The 16385-nt window shown below is 46.0% G+C and overlaps 1 protein-coding gene across 33 annotated transcripts in view; it reads left to right on the top strand.

Annotated features, from left to right (window-relative positions):
- RFX2 (regulatory factor X2) overlaps positions 1-16385 on the top strand; it is a 208254-nt gene that overhangs the window by 88018 nt on the left and 103851 nt on the right. For 3 of the 33 annotated variants that reach the window (XM_078360298.1, XM_054249414.2, XM_078360293.1), the window contains exon 2: positions 10961-11051. The exons of 27 other annotated variants lie outside the window; for them this stretch is intronic. The gene's annotated coding sequence lies outside the window, so the exon portion shown is untranslated. Of the gene's footprint in view, positions 1-10957; positions 11052-16385 lie in introns of all 33 variants that reach the window. 3 more of the 33 variants (XM_078360297.1, XM_035286198.3, XM_078360294.1) reach the window with 1 other exon arrangement.

Below are 16385 nucleotides of genomic sequence, written 5' to 3'. Positions count from 1 at the left end.
CACCACGGGTGCTCAGCAGTCTATCCTCAGCCCAGCAGCCAGATGAGGCCTGTCGCAGGGGCAGGGGGTGTCGTGTTAAGTCTTACTTTACATTCCTCAGGTTGAAACCCTCTGATGGTTCCCATCTCACCCGGAGCAAAAGCCAGTCACCCCGTTTCTGCTTCCCACCAAGCCTAATGCTCCTTTGACCTCGTCACAAACCTAGATCCCTTCCCCTCACTATAATTCCACCCAGCTGGCCCCGGAAGCTCCTTGCCCAGGTATTTGGAGGGCTGCCTCCCTGACTTTTTTCAGGCCTTTTCTCAAATGTCACTAGGCTACCCACTTGCAAATGGGTGCTCTCAGCTCCTTCCCCGCTTTCTCTCTCTGCTTAGCATTTATTCCTATTTAACACACCATAAGTTTTACATATTTATTTTACGTTACTGTCCTCTTGTTAAAATGTCTGCTCAGTAAGGGGAGGAACTTCTGTCTGTTTTATTAATTTCTATATACTCCGGGCTGAGAATAATTTTAGTGCTGACTAGGCAATTGAAAAACGTTTGTGAAATGAATGAATAAACGGTTCCCTTGACACTTCTGGGGAAAGCACGTGTAGAAATGAAGAGTTGGGAGCTGCACCAGTTGTCATGGCTCACAACTGCGATCCAAGCTACCTGGGAGGCTAGGGCAGGAGGATCGCTTGAGCCTAGGAGTTTGAGATTAGCCTGGGCAACATAGTGAGACCCTGTCCCTAGAAAAAAGTGTTTTTAAAGTTAAGAATTGCTCATAGACACCTTAAGCTCATATTGCCATCTCTTAGGGTCAGTACAGCTGAAATTGGATGAACTTGGTTGAATGGGGATGGGGAAAGAGGAAAGGAAAACTGCAGGGTGCTGTGGTGCGGGGTATCGTAGACCAGGGCTCTGGGGCACAGCAGAGAAGGGGTTAAATTGTGGCGCCACCGTTTATTAGCTTAGTGGCTCTGGGGCAAGGTTTGAAATCTATGAAATGGATAATAATAGCTCGTGTGGTTGCTATATTAGAAATAAGTTCTCTAAGCTCTCTATTTAGCACAGGCGCTGGCATCTAGGAACCGTTGTTGTTGTTATTATTATTATTAGACTGAAGCAAGTAAGTAAGTGACCTGGGATGATGAGTTTTTATTGTGGTTTCCTGGCCAGTACCAAATGCTAAGGAAGCTTTTAGTAAATACATCTGGCTTGACTGAGTGGTCAGGCCTTACGCTGTCTGTTTTAGGAGGCAAATGCCCAAGAATTAACCTAGAAACTCATGGTACTAATACGTCACTCTGTAAGCGTAAGTGCTTGGTAAGAACAAAGGCAATGTGAGAAGTCGCTTGGAGTCCTCCACCTTGCTTGCGGCTTGGGCCCCTCTGAGATGACTCCCCAGACGTCACACTGTGATGGCCTTTGGGGAGTGGCCAGCTCTACAGATGAGAACATTTGAAAACTGGTTTCCCTTCTCTGTTATCACTGGCTCTCGGATGCCAACACGGTTGGAGTCTGGAATTGAGCCACTTGGAGCCGAGAACTGGCCTGGTGTTTGTGCCAGGACTTGAGTTGGGCCCTTCGGAGCAGACAGCCCGGGCCTTGCTGCACCTCGTTGGTTTTTCCTGAGAGTGCATTCCTGTTTTGTGACACATAGGTCTTACGTGTTGCAAATCCCTGTTGTATGCCCTGGAAGTTCCTTCTTATTTTTGATGCTTGTGAATTCCAAGACTTTCTAAATAAAAATACAGTTGACTTGCCACTGCCTGTAGATGATACATAGAGCAGATAGATTTTAAATGCTGTCAGTCAATTTACACCTGCTAGAGTCTGTGTTTTAAAGTGGGGTAAAAGCTGAAAAGCCATTACAGATACACAGAACTTACATGTAATGGTTCGAAATAGTGATTTTTTGTCATTTATCATATGATGAAGCCCAGATGTGCTATATATGGTGACCTAACTAAGGTCTCTGCAGTTATTTTGGACATGTGCACACCTGTCTCCTGTGTTTGCGTATATGTTTGAGATGGGGGTGGGGGGGTGGGTAACTAATAATAAGAAACTTCTTTTTTTTTTTTTTTTAAGAGATGAGGTTTTGCTCCGTTGTCCAGGCTGCAGTGCAGCCTCAAACTCCTGGGCTCAAGCAATCCTTCTGCCTCAGCGTCCTGAGTAGCTGAGATTATAGGTGTGAGCCAGTGTGCCTGGCCATCAGAGGCTTCTTACATTTGAACTTGGCTGAAAAATTCAACTGTAGAGACAACAAAGCAAGGCCCTGTGATGCTGACGGGGCTCCTGGTGTCCAGGAGATTTTAAGGAGGTGAGAGTTGAGCTGAGACTGAAATGAGAAGAGGAACCAGTACTGTGGGGTTCAGAAGGAAGAGCCTTCCAGGCAGGGGACAGCAGGTGCAAAGGTCCTGCAGTTGTGTGGCTGGTGCCTGGCAAGCAAAGCAAGGAGGGGCAGAAGAGGCAGGGGCAACCTGCAGGGCGTGGGAGGCCATGGGCAAAGTTTGGATGCTGTTCTAAGTATAATAAACTGGATCAGGGCTGGGCATGGTGGCTCACACCTGTAATCCCAGCACTTTGGGAGGTTGAGGCGGGTGGATCACGAGGTCAAGAGATCGAGACCATCCTGTTCAACATGATGAAACTCCGTCTCTACTAAAAATAGAAAAAATTAGCTGGGCATGGTGGCACGTGCCTGTAATCCCAGCTACTCAGGAGGCTGAGGCAGGAGAATTGCCTGAACCCAGGAGGCAGAGGTTGTGGTGAGCCAGGATCGCGCCATTGCACGCTAGCCTGGGTAACAAGCGTGAAACTCTGTCTCAAAAAAATAAATAAATAAACTGGATCACTGGTAGAGTTCACGTCAGCCTGTAGCTGTCACATCAAACTGTCCAGTCATGTACTGGAAGACCTGCTTTCCAGACCCCTGACGTTTGTTCATCATTCAGTCATACGTTCTTCATTCATTCATCCTTCATTGATTTATTTGCCTTCTTTGAGTAAAGTGCTATTCTTTCAGTTTACAAAGATCAAAGACCAACAACGAAGAGGAGTCAGTATCAAATAGGCTTTGCTAGATGTTTCTACACGGCACAGAAGGCAGACAGTGGGGAGGCCAGCATCTTGACAACGGTGTTCTGCAGGCAGCAGGTGGGGGAGCGGGTGTGGCCACGTTTTCAAGAAACTGCAAGCAGTTTCTAGTGGTTGAGTGTAGGGTCCAGGAGAGATTAGGCTAGAGAGAAGGACGGAGGGCAGTTTGGAGGGCCTTTGTCTAAGCAGGTGCCTGTGGCCTGTTTCTCTAAGTAGAGTTTTATTGGCACACAGCCACGCCCATTGCAGTTACATATTGTCTATCTCTGGCTACTTTTGCACAGCAAGGATTATTTGCATGGTTGAGTATTTTAGAAAGAAACAGAATATGACCCACAAAGCTTAAAATATTTCCTGTCTGGTCCTTTATAGGAAAAGTTTGTCAACCCTTGGCTAGACAAACGGGTCTTGTCCCCGTAGTGCTGGGCTGAGATACTCATGGTGATGCAGCTCTGTGATCAGACAGGCTTCTAGTAGATGCATTGTAAGGCTTGGAGTCTGGAGGTAGCAAATGTGTAGGCGACTATTGCCATAGTCCAGGGGAAGGTGACAAGGCCTGCCCTAAATCAGCAACCAAGGCGTGGTGAGAAAGACAGAGCTTTGAGGGCTTCTGGAGCTGCATGAAAGCCTGGGAAGTCACTGGAGGGTGAAGGGAGGGAAGAGCCAAATATTCCCCGGTGTCTGACTTTAGGGACCGGGCAGAACATGACATGTCAATGAGTTAGGGACCGTGGAAGAAATTGGTTTGAAGGGGAGGGGGATTACTGAGTCCAGTTATGTGCTTGGAGAGTTTGAGTGGGACAGTTTTCCAGAAGGCAGCTAGGTTTTGGGGTCCGGAACTGAAGATTGGTTCAGGCTAGAGGCCAAGATTTAGGAGTATCAGCATATAATTGTTCATTTTGGTTGTGGAAATGGATGAGGTCACCCCCAAAAGAGGGTGGAGAGTAAGAAGAGGCCAAGGACAGAGCTATAGAAATTCAAGGAGCAGGAAACCAAGAAGGAACCAACAGGGGAAGTTCGTTTTGATTTTGGTTTCAATTGTGGTAAAATAGACATAACATAAAACTTACCATTTTAACCGTGCTTAAGTGTACGGTTCCGAGGCATTGAGTACATCCACACTGTTGGGCAACCGATGCCACCCTCATCTCCAAAACGTTCTCGTCTTGCAAACAAAAACTCCGTCCCCATTAAACACCAACTCCCATTTCCCGTGCCCAGGCCCCGGCACCCACCATTCTATTGTGTGTCTCCATGAATCTGATGACTATTCCCCATATAAGTGGAACCATATAGTACTTGTGTTTCTGTGACTGGTTTATTTCATTTAGCACAATGTCTTCAAGGCTTATCCATGCTGTAGCATGCGTCAGAATTTCCTTACTTTTTACGGCTAAAGAATATTCCATTGCATGGATATGCCACATTGTGTTTACCCATTCATCCATGGATGAACACTTGGGTGGTTTCCACCTTTCAGACCATGCTAAGCAGAGATCTCTTTTTTTGAGACGGAGTTTTGCTCTTGTTACCCAGGCTGGAGTGCAATGGCGCGACCTCGGCTCGCCGCAACCTCCGCCTCCTGGGTTCAGGCAATTCTCCTGCCTCAGCCTCCTGAGTAGCTGGGATTACAGGCACGCCCCACCATGCCCAGCTGATTTTTTGTATTTTTAGTAGAGACGGGGTTTCACCATGTTGACCAGGATGGTCTCGATCTCTTGACCTCGTGATCCACCCACCTCGGCCTCCCAAAGTGCTGGGATTACAGGCTTGAGCCACTGCGCCCGGTGCAAGCAGAAATCTTGAAGGGGCTCTTACGTGGAGGGAGAACCTGGACAAAGGCTCAAAAGGCAGAGGAGGAAATAACCTCATGAACTGAGCACCAGGAAGAGTGAGATCCAGTGGCGACCAGAAAGATTAGATTTGCACAAAGCCCATGGGAAAAAGGATTGGGTCCCCACAGAAAGGCAGAAGGCTTGACTCAGGAGCGCCTGTCTCTTGGAAAACTGTTGAAATTATACCAGTGATATAGAAGTCCATTCCTAAAGCTGCAACAGCACTTAATTATGCTTTTTTTTTTAAAAAAAATGCAAACTGTTTATCTTTTAGAAACTTTGCCATGTTTCCAAGGATAGATTTCTGTCCAAAAGGTGATCTGTGGGGAAAGGCCTTAGAAGCAGTTTCCAAAAAAATTACCAGCCCACAAAAATGTATGCGGACTCCACCCAGGCCAGTGGAAACCCAAAGAAAATAACACGAAGGTCTTTTTTCCCACCTCTCCTGTCCTTCTCAGAGTATGTACAGACAGATGTAGCCTGCCTTGAGAAAAAATATATTTGGAATTCCGGACCCACTGAAACCAGATTAAAGGATGTGCTTCTGGTTTTAAAAGGAATTACTCATTTTCTAGAAGAATTCACCCTACTAGGGACTTCAGAGAGGAGCTCTCTGGGGTCTCCAACCATTTATTCAGCAAATATTTGTGGGCCTGAAATATCAAACATCTGAGGAGCTTATAATGAGTTAAGCATTTACGTGTATTAATATATCATCACGTGGAGAGTTGAGAGAGGGGAGAAGGCAATAGACAAATTTAAAATGGTTAGAAACCACTGGCAAGTGATATTCAGACCCTAAGTTAAAAACAGGATATATTTCAGGAGGAAATCTTTTGTGTAAATCCTGGTGTTTTTATCGCAGACCCTCAAAATGGCAGACGCAGGTGAATAGAGATTATTGCTGGAAGTGTATGTGATTCGATTAATTGCCACCCCCTTGGTTCACACTGATGATTGTGCTCATCGGAGAGACTTAGCATGCAAAAGAAAAGACTCATCAATGTGCTGTTACTTAATTTAACGAACTGTGAGATGGTAGAGTCAGCATGGGCCGCAACATGGCGCCTCCCACCTAGACTTCCGGTCCGGAAACTTCCGCCTTCCTTCCATTTACATGGGCCTGCGCCAGCCCACTTCTCTTCTTATTCTAGTTCTAGTAGCTGCTAGAGTCTTTGTCCTTCTTTCTGGAAGTAGCCCTCCTCTCCTGTTACAGAGGCAGTAATTCTCCAGCCTTCGGGTCACTGCCAGAGCCTGCTCGCGAAGCACTTCCGTGTTGTCCCCTTGCGGCTCCTTGCACAGACCTTGGGTTCCTTTGTCTCTGAATTCTTACTGATCTCTTCGTCTTCTCCCACTCACCTTGTCACAGCTCTTTGAGCTGCAAGGCACTTTCTTACTACTTTTGTTAGCCAAACGGACAAACTGCCCCCTCCCCTTTGTTGTAACCACCAATGCAAGGCTTCCTTGAGGCCAGCGCCATCTCCCTTGTCGTTGCCTCCCTTTCACTACTCCAGATGAGCTTGCCATACTTCAAACCGGTCTTATACTTCCTTGAAATGTCATTTCTACTGAAGGAAGTCCTTCTGCTCCCTCAAGACCCCTCTCTAATGCCCTCTTGCCATGGAACCTTGAGATTTTCATTGGGGAGCTAAGTTGGAGAATATAAACTAAAGTGGGTCTCTACCGTGCACCATTGACATTTGGGGCCAGTTTATTCTTGGCTGGGGAGACTCTTCTGTGCACTGTAGGGTGCGGAGCAGCCTCCCAGGCCTCTGTCTGCCAAAAGCACACCCCACTTCCCCAAGTGGTGACAACCATTTCCAGAGATTGCCAGATGTCCTGAGGTGGGATCGAGGGTGAACAGAATTGCCCCCCCCCCCGACAGTTGGGGGCTACTGGACTAATCAACCAGAAGTGGCAAGGACTGCAGGCAAATTGCTCCAGCACTTAGATTTAGCACTGCAAGGCCGCTTCGACAGGTGGTAGTGATTTGTGTGTCTCATTTCCTATTCTTGATTGTGACAAGGTTTTGGAGGATAGAGACAGCTACCCCTGCCACAATTCCCACGGGTCATTTTACAAATTTAACACATGAGTGAGGGCTTCATATTTAACAGGTGAGTGAATGAAACACATGAGTCCAAGTGCTCTTCAGGACTGCGAGGCCTACATCAAAATGGTAACCTTCAGTTCTAACAACAACAACAAAAAATCACGCACCCCGTGCCTGAGACCCAATAGCCTTCAAACTCCATGTTTTCAATTCGGTCTCAATTAACATTCCAGCTCTTTCAATATGTACTTTTCCTTAACCAGATCTCAAAAGAAATTTTAATCAAAGACCCCTACTGTTAATTAATTTCCCTTTTTACCCAGCCAAAATTGCAAATGAAGTTCTTTTCCAGAAAGTTCGGGCAGTGGGGGCAGTTTTCTAACAGAGCTGCTGCTGGGTCTCATTGCTAGGAGCTGAGTACGCAGTGGAGAATGTGAAATGCCGATCTCTATGTCCCAGCCCACTGCAGTGGCTTGATTTGTCCCATGTTTTGCTTTGAAACTTTTCAAAGATTTCACTCTGTTAAAAAGTCATTTTGGAACAAATATAGAGCTGTTTATGTCTATTAGAATTGTTTCAGCAACGAAATGTGACACTCAGCATTTGTTGAACCGGGGAATTCTCCTTTTTGCTCGGAGGAAAGCAAGGCTATAGGGCAAGTTGTATTTTAACCCTTAGCTTTTTTTGTAGTTCAGACAATTTGTGAAAGATTTGGCAGCTCCAGACACTTGGGTTCACCCCAAGAAGTCAGCCCTGGGCCACAAGCAGTGGCAGAGGAAGCAATTACAGAGAATTAACAAAGTTACATGCAATTTACCCACTTTATAGGCAAATATCTCTAGCCTTGGCTGCCTTTCTTAAAGATCTGTTGCCCCAGCTTTGTTCCCCAGCTCAGAAGCATTTTCCAACACCTGAATCTGCTACTGCTGGGCAGAGGACTGCCAACGCAGAGTGTTTTCTTCCAGTTCTTTTTTAGGCCTTCTCGTAGGCTGAGGAGAAAGTCTGTCACGGGTGTTAGGGTATCTTTAACCCCTCTCTAAGACTCTTGACCTTTCCTGTTTAACGAACAACAGACTTCAAAACTCAAGAGCTGAGAGTTAAAGAAAAACAGCCAGTGGTAGTATTGGTGGTCCTGGAAGGTGCTGAGACCAACAGAGACACTGACTCAAGATCATTGCCCAGGTGGCTCTGATGAACTTGGACGAAATTGCATCTCGCTGAGTCTCTCTTTATCTTGCAGCCTCTTCACAGGTGTTATTACAGCCAAGGACCCGCTGCACTGCCACGGTGCAGGGAGAGCCTCCATTTTTCTCACAATGTAGCCCCGAATTTCTAGTTAGACCAGTAACAGTTCTCATCGGGAAGAGAGGTCGTTTTTAATGCAGGTCAAAATAAAACCACTTACAGAGGCAGGGATAAGCTCCATGGGTAGCAGAGTTCTTATATTGTTTGCAAGTAGACACTCTGAAATCATTATACATTCAGTTGTCTGGTTACAAAGGTCATAGATAAAATAATATATGACATCATTTATCGAGTCATTTGCCTTCTCTGATCTGTGTAAGAATGCTCAGTGCTGTGTAATAACATTTTTGATTCTTGCATAAAAACAAAGAAGGAGGGGTTTTCAAGAACGGCAGAGAGTGGTATGTTGGCCACAGAGTCAAGCAGGTGGGCAAGAAGCCAGTACGGAGTAGCCACACCCTAAAGGCAGTGCCTGTTAGATCACCAAGGTTATGTTTTAAAAACAAAGGGAACCTGGCATGGTGACTCATGCCTGTAATCCCAACACTTCGGGAGGCCGAGACAGGAGGATAGCTTGAGGCCAGGAATTCAAGACCAGCCTCAGCAACATAACAAGACTCTGTCTCCACACACACAAAAAATTAGCTGGGCCTGGTGGTGCACACTTGAAGACCCAGCTACTCGGGAGGCTGAGGTGGAAGGATCACTTGAGCCCAGGAGTTGGAGGCTGTAGTGAGCCATGTTCACACCACTGTACTCCAGCCTGGGTGCTAGAGAAAGACCTGTCTCTAAAACAATAATAATAAATTAATAATAGGCGGGTGTGGTGGCTCACACCTGTAATCCCAGCACTTTGGGAGGCCGAGGCGGGTGGATCATGAGATCAGGAGTTCAAGACCAGCCTGGCTAACATGGTGAAACCCCATCTCTACTAAAAATACAAAAATTAGCCTGGCATGGTGGTGAGCGCATGTAATCCCAGCTGCTCCAGAGGCTGAGGCAGAGAATTGCTTGAACCCAGGAGGCGGAAGTTGCAGTGGGCCAAGATCACGCCACTGCACTCCTGCCTGGGAGACAGAGTGAGATTCTGTCTCAAGAATATAAGTAAATAAATAAGAGTTGCCATGATGTTACCCATGAGCACCTACTATGTGCCTGGTGTGTTACATATGTTCTAATCCTTGCAAAAGCCTAGCAGAATTGGAACGATGATCACGCCCCGAGACGGGTAAAGATGTTTTAGTGCACGGCTCGGTCTCTTGGGCAGGTAGCTGAGGAATCTCTCCAGCAGCTAAACTCCACTCAGAGTGTTTTGCTTCAGGAAGCATTGGGCCCAGGGTCTAGGAAGAAAGGCAAGGCCCCAGAGAAAGAGAGATGTGTGGCCATTGGATCCCCACCTGGGCACCCTGCTCTTGCCAGAAACCCGAGTAGCGTGGACCCCTCGTTCTTCCTCCCCAGGGTCTAGTCCGAGACTACCGATGGAGCTGTCTCCTCTGCGGCCCCGTGTTAAAGGCCGGGAGTCACCTCGTCTTCTCCCCACTCTCCTTCACCTCCGCTGACCCACTGCCCTCTTTTCTACTCACTGCTTCCCATAGGTCCCACCGCCCAAATTGATCTTGTATTGATTCTTTCTATCTCTGATGATACTGTTCTAAGTCAGGACTGTTAAAGTAAGCTTCGGATTTCTTCCTTTAGATGAAGGGTATGGCGTGGGTCCTCTTGTTCCGTGTTCTTCCAAATCTGCTGCTTCTAGCTGCCCTCAGCAATGGCCTTAAGACGGGAGGGGACCCTGGGAGGGGAGAGCACATGATACTGTGAAACATCATGGAATACCATGAGTGCATTGAATCAAATCATGTGAACTCAGAACATTTTATTAATGCGATGTGATTAAATTATAAGAAATGAGTGTACAGTATCAACCTCGAGCATCCATTCTTTGAAAGTGCTGTTGGTTGGGCGGGACAAGCCGGCACAGGGCTTCCAATAACCTGTGGGAACCTGCAGGTATCCCACTATTTTTTGTTTCATTATTTGCTACTCTTCATTAACAGATAAGAGGAAACCTCTACCAAGGCTTGAAGAAATATTTACAGGAGAAAGGTTTTAAATTCGAGGATCCTAGCCAACAAATATTCCTGCAGATTGGCACAAGTGCCATTATTTTATTTGAGTAGTGTCTTTATTTTATTTGAGCAAAGAAGGCTCACAGGGTGTTTTAGTGTTCCAAGGCAGCAGGGATCAGCAAACATGCTCTATAAAGGGCTAGATAGTAAATGTTTTGGCTTCTGCGGCCCAGATGGTCGCTATCTCACCTACTCAGCTCTCCCGATGGAGCTCGAAAGCAGATGTACACGACATGTGAGCGCTTGGGCATGGCTGTGTGCCAGTCAAACTTTATTTATGGACTCTGAAATGTGAATTTCATATAATTTTCTTGCATCACAAAATATTTTGATTTTAGTTTTTTTCTAACCACTTCAAAATGTAAAAGCCATTCTTAACTTATGGGCTAGTGGCTGGGCCAGATTTGGGCGGTGCGCGGTTGTTTCCTGACTCTTGCCCGTATGGTGGAGTCCAGGGGCTCTGACCCTCATTCGTAGACTTTCTCCAAGTGGCCCAGCCTGTTTTCCCCTTTATTCCCCAAGCTCCAACCAGCTTGGTCTCTTGACCCTTCCCTGCCCCACACACTGTCCCTTGTCTATACCTCTGCCTGATTTTCCCTACCCCACCTCCAGCAGGGTCCAGGACTGAATGCTGCCCAGATTCCCCTGCCCCACTGTTTATGGCACCCTGTTCCATCTGGAGTCTGCACCTGTCACCTTTTGCCACGTAAGAAATTATCTGTGTATGTCTCCTTTTCTCTTTCTCCCCATCCATGCATGCAAAACCCTTGAGGAAAGAGACCATGTCTAACCGTATTTGTGGGACACCAAATCGAGTAATTATTTGTCAAAATTGCATGAGTTCTTACTAGGTAGAGATCACATCCACATCTAAAAAGTCATGTTGCTTCGTTACTTTCTTTTTTTTTAATCAGTTGAAATTTTATTAATTAGTAGTATGTGGTAGGACTGGTTTACAAATTGTGTGTGGCAATGGCAACAAAAGTGGCAGGAAGGAACTCGGCCCTCATTCAACATGTCTAATAAATAAAGCTTAGTGACTCATTAAATAGTAACACCCTGAAGGCTCAGAAGTTCCAGTGCCTCCAGAGGTCTTAAACTGATCTCTTTCGGATAAGCCAACTTTTCTAGATAAGGAAGAAACTACATGCTAATACAGTACTTTGCATGAATTACCGTGGAAAATTAATGGTTTCACTGTGAGCAAAATTGCATGAATCCAAAATATGATGTGGTCTCCAGTAATAATAGAAAATATTAGTCTACCATTTCTCTATCATTGTGGCTGCTCTTTATATCTTCAAATGTATTTCATAACTAGGGTACATATCCACACACTAGCAAGTTTACAAAACATTGTAAATATGGTCCATTTCTTGCAGTTATCTTAATAATGTGGTTATTTAATAATTTACTTTTATATGAAATGAGGTACTAACATATTTAGATTTTTTATATGAGAAATAAGTATTCCAGTTCTCTACTGGATCTCAGCAGTCAGTCTTGCAGTTGGTCTCAGAAATAATGGTCATTTGTCATGCAGTCTTGAGGCATTTTGCTTACTTTCTAGTAAAATAGGCTCTCTTAAGATATTTGTGAATTCTGAAACTTATCCTAAGATGGTTTATTCTAAGGGTCTTCTGGATCGTTACTGGCCAATACAGAAACATAACACAAGCCACATGTGAAATTTGCAATTTTCTAGTAGACACATTTTAAAAGGTAAAAAGAGACAAGTGAAAGTAATTTAATAATACATTTTATCCAATGCACTGTGTTGGAAGTATTCGTTTCAATATATAATCAATACGAAAAAGTATTGTTGAAATATTTCACATTCTTTTTTGTGTGCTGAGTCTTAGAAATCTTGGGACCAGCCCCATGTCAGGCGCTCAGCAGCCACATGTGGCCTTCGCTTCTCCACCAACTGCGCAGGAAAGGTGCTGAGTCAAGGCCGGCACGAGTTTTAAGTGAACTCTTCCTTTTCAGAGGCGACCACTGTCTCGGCTACTGACTTTGCTGTGCACATACTGCACAGCGGAGAATATAAGGTCACTCACGAAGTCTGAGTGGCGTGGGTCCATTTTCTAAAGTGACCATCATCGCTGGACTTTGTATCACAGGTGGTGCCCTCCAAGCCATTTCAGTGCTCGGTGCCCTGAATTCCCTAGTGACCATTTCAGGACTTTGGGTTCCTATGTGTAGTCCCCATAATTCTGACTGCTTCTCTTTTACATTATATAAATCATCGTTAAAAAAAAAAAAACCCAAGTAGTACAAAAGAAAAGCAGAGCCTCTGGCTTCTTCTTCCCCTCTCCTCTGCCCCTGCCGCCACTAAGAAAAGTTTGCTGTGGACACTTTCAGATATTTCACAGGCCTGTAAAGTGTACACACCAATTCTTTATTGTTTTTTCCATTGAGATGTAATTCACATGCCATAGAATTCACGCTTTTAATGTGTACAATTTAGTGGGTTTTAGTATATTCTCAAGGTCATGCAGCCATCACCAGCATCTAATTACAGAGTCATCAGCCCAAAAAGACACCTTGTCTCCATTAAGCAGAGACTCCCCACCTCCTTCCCCAGCTCCTGGTAGCCACGAAGCCACTCTCTGTCTTTGTGGATTTGCCCGTCCTGGAAACTTCACGGAAGTGGAATCACATAGTAAGCAGCCTTTTGCGAGTGGCTATTTTAGCATGACGTTCTCGAGGTTCGTTGACCTGTACCTGTATCTTTCCTTATCACTCACTATTTGTGTTTGCGCTTCACTCTTTATACATGACAGTCTGATACTCCGCTGTATAGACCTGTCCTAGGCACTTACTTAACTTGGCCTTTTTTTTTTTTCTTTAGCGACAGAGTCTCACTCTGTCTCTCAGGCTGGAGTGCAGTGGCGCCATCTCGGCTCACCGCAACCTCTGCCTCCCGGGTTCGTGCGACTCTCCTGCCTCAGCCTCCTGAGTAGCTGGGATTACAAGCTCACACCACCACGCCCGACTAATTTTTTTGTATTTTTAGTAGAAACGGGGTTTCACCATGTTGGCTGGACTGGTCTCGAACTCGTGACCTCGTGATCCGCCCGCCTGAGCCGCCCAAAGTTCTGGGATCACAGGCATGAGCCACTGCGCACAGCCTTTTTTTTTTGGAGACAGAGTCTTAATCTGTCACCCAGGCTGGAGTGCAGTGGTGCAATCTTTGCTCACTGCAGTCTCCGCCTCCTGGGTTCCAGCAATTCTCCTGTTTGAGCCTCCCAAGTAGCTGGGATTACAGGTGCCTACCACTACACCTGGCTACTTTTTTGTATTTTAGTGGAAACGAGGTTTCACCATGTTGGCCAGGCTGGTCTCGGACTCCTGAGCTCAGGCAATCTGCCAGCCTCCACCTCTCAAAGTGCTAGGACTGTAGGCGTGTGCCCCCATGCCCGGCCTTAGCCTTTATTCAGGGGGGTTTTGGTTATACCTTCTACTTTACCGCCCCTGCTGCAGTAAGCACCCGTGTCCAGTATGTCTGTGTCCACGTGTGAGATGTCCGCATACTCTCAGGAGGGAAGTTGCTGAGGGCTTCCTCCCCTGGGCGTTAGCTTGCCGCCACTTCATCCCAGCTCCATTCCTGCCGCAAAGGTGACTTTCCAATTTTGTCCTCTTCTGAAACTGCACCGCCTCCAGTGGGATGGGAGCCATCTCCTCCCCTCCCCGACACCACAGGGCCTTTTTACCACATGCATGTCCTTTGTCCTAAGTCCCTATCCCACTCACTGTCTCCAAGGCCAACACAGACTCTTTACTTTCTTAACATTCCAGAGTGGTAGATCCCAGACTCTTTGACAGCCTGGTGAAAACTTGTGTCCCCACCCCCCAGGAAAATGCACACTGAACTCATCCACGGTGTTCTGTGGGCCACTTAGGGCGTGCTCAGACCCCCCGGCAGCCTCTCCCTGCCTCAGCCCCTCCTCTGGAACGTGTTCCCTGTCAGCCCATGTGTAACTGACTCAGCCTCATTCTGTCACCGTGAGCTGTGCCCATGCTTGCGTGTGCCTCTCGGGGAGGCCTGGCTGCTGGGCTGGTTTGCACAGCCACAAGTTCACGCTTGTCACCCTTGACTCCTCTGCAGACTCAGAGCCTGGCAACAGCGTGCCCTGCCCCTCTGAATTCCCTCTGGATGCGTGGCTGTAACCTCTGCTTTATTCTTCACCAGAGCATTTATTCTGCTGCCTTCCCAACAGAAGACCTTCCAGCAGCCCAGGGTGCAGCTTGCCAGCCACCCTCCGCCCCTGAGCTGCTTGCTTGGGTCATTGACGCCCTGATGACATGGCCCTGTTCAGGGACTTGAGCCTCTGCTCTGTCCAGCCCCAGGAGGGAGCTCAGTCGTGCAGTCACTAGGTCCTGTTCCGGAACCTCGTTTTGCTGTTGTAGTTGGCTTCTTCTTATGGTACAGATTCTTCCTCTTGAACTTCACGCAGACAATTTAAAACCTGAATTCCTGTGACCTAATCCTGGATAAAGTTATTCATTCTTAATCTGAGCTTTCCTCCCATTTTAAATTCAGTAAATCATGGTTTTCTTTCTTAACATCCTTTAAGATTTCTGAGACCCCAACCTCCACAGGTTTCCTTTCTTTTTGTTTTCTCCCCCTGAATGTAGAATCTTCTAGAAACTCCCTGCTCCTTTATTCTCCAGGGTTAATGTTCACAGAGGGCTTGGCCCAGAAAGTCTCCAGTTCTCTGACTCCCAAGCTGGGACGTAGCCTCATTTCAGACTCCTGGTTGGAAAATGCCTACCTCCCTCCTGCAGTTCATTCCTCATTGGTCCCTTGGCTTCTTCTGTTGATGGGCCTCATCTAAACACGTTTTGAAACACACTTCCCCACACCTATTTCCCTCCCTGTCACTCGAGATTTTCACAAAGTCTCTTAGGGATAGTGTTCAATGGATACTTGTTACTGAGATTCATTTCTGAAAATGTTCAAACTGTACTTTGTAAGTTGCTGTGCCTAATTTTCTTGTAATGATGGGAAATCGCCTTTGACTTCTCCTGAGGGGAGCATCCATGAATGCTTTTAATCTTTCTATCATTGTTTCTCTTCATGGCTGGCATTTGCCAGCATTCACTGTCGTCATCTTTTTTCAGTTGAGATATAATTCACCTTTTTTTTTGAGATAGGGTCTTGCTTTGTCACCCAGACTGTAGTACAGTGGTGCGATTATGGCTCACTGCAGCCTCCACCTCCTGGGCTGGTACTACAGGTGCACGCCACCATGCCTGGCTAATTTTCTGTAGAGTCAGGGTCTCACTGTGTTGCCCAGTCTGGTCTCAAACTCCTGGCTTCAAGCAATCCCCAGCCTCAGCCTCCCAAAGTGCTGGGTTTACAGGCATGCTCCACCACACCCAGCCCAAAATTCACCATTTTAACCACTTTTAAGTGGTTTGCACAGTGTTGTGAGGCCATCATCACTCTTTAATTCCAGAACATTCCGTCACCATGAAAAGAAATTCCATACCTGTTAGAAGTCAATCACAATCTGTCACTCCTCAGCCCCTGGCAAACCCCAGTCTACTTTCCGTCTATGTGGGTTTTTCTCTTCTGAATATTTCCTGTAAATAGAATCATACAATATGTGACCTTTCGTGACTGGCTTCTTTCACTTGTGTGTGTGTGTGTGTGTGTGTGTGTGTAATATATACGTGTGTGTGTAATATATACGTGAGTATGTAATATATACGTGTGTGTGTAATATATACGTGTGTGTGTAATATATGTGTGTGTGTAATATATACGTGAGTATGTAATATATACGTGTGTGTGTGTGTAATATATACGTGAGTATGTAATATATACGTGTGTGTGTAATATATACGTGTGTGTGTAATATATGTGTGTGTGTAATATATACGTGAGTATGTAATATATACGTGTGTGTGTGTGTAATATATACGTGAGTATGTAATATATACGTGTGTGTGTAATATATACGTGTGTGTGTAATATATGTGTGTGTGTAATATATACGTGAGTATGTAATATATACGTGTGTGTGTGTGT

The sequence above is a fragment of the Callithrix jacchus genome, chromosome 22 (genome assembly GCF_049354715.1).
Source record: "Callithrix jacchus isolate 240 chromosome 22, calJac240_pri, whole genome shotgun sequence".
Lineage (NCBI taxonomy): Eukaryota > Metazoa > Chordata > Mammalia > Primates > Cebidae > Callithrix > Callithrix jacchus.
Note: the sequence above shows the minus strand (reverse complement) of the source record. Positions and strands in the feature narration are given on the sequence as shown.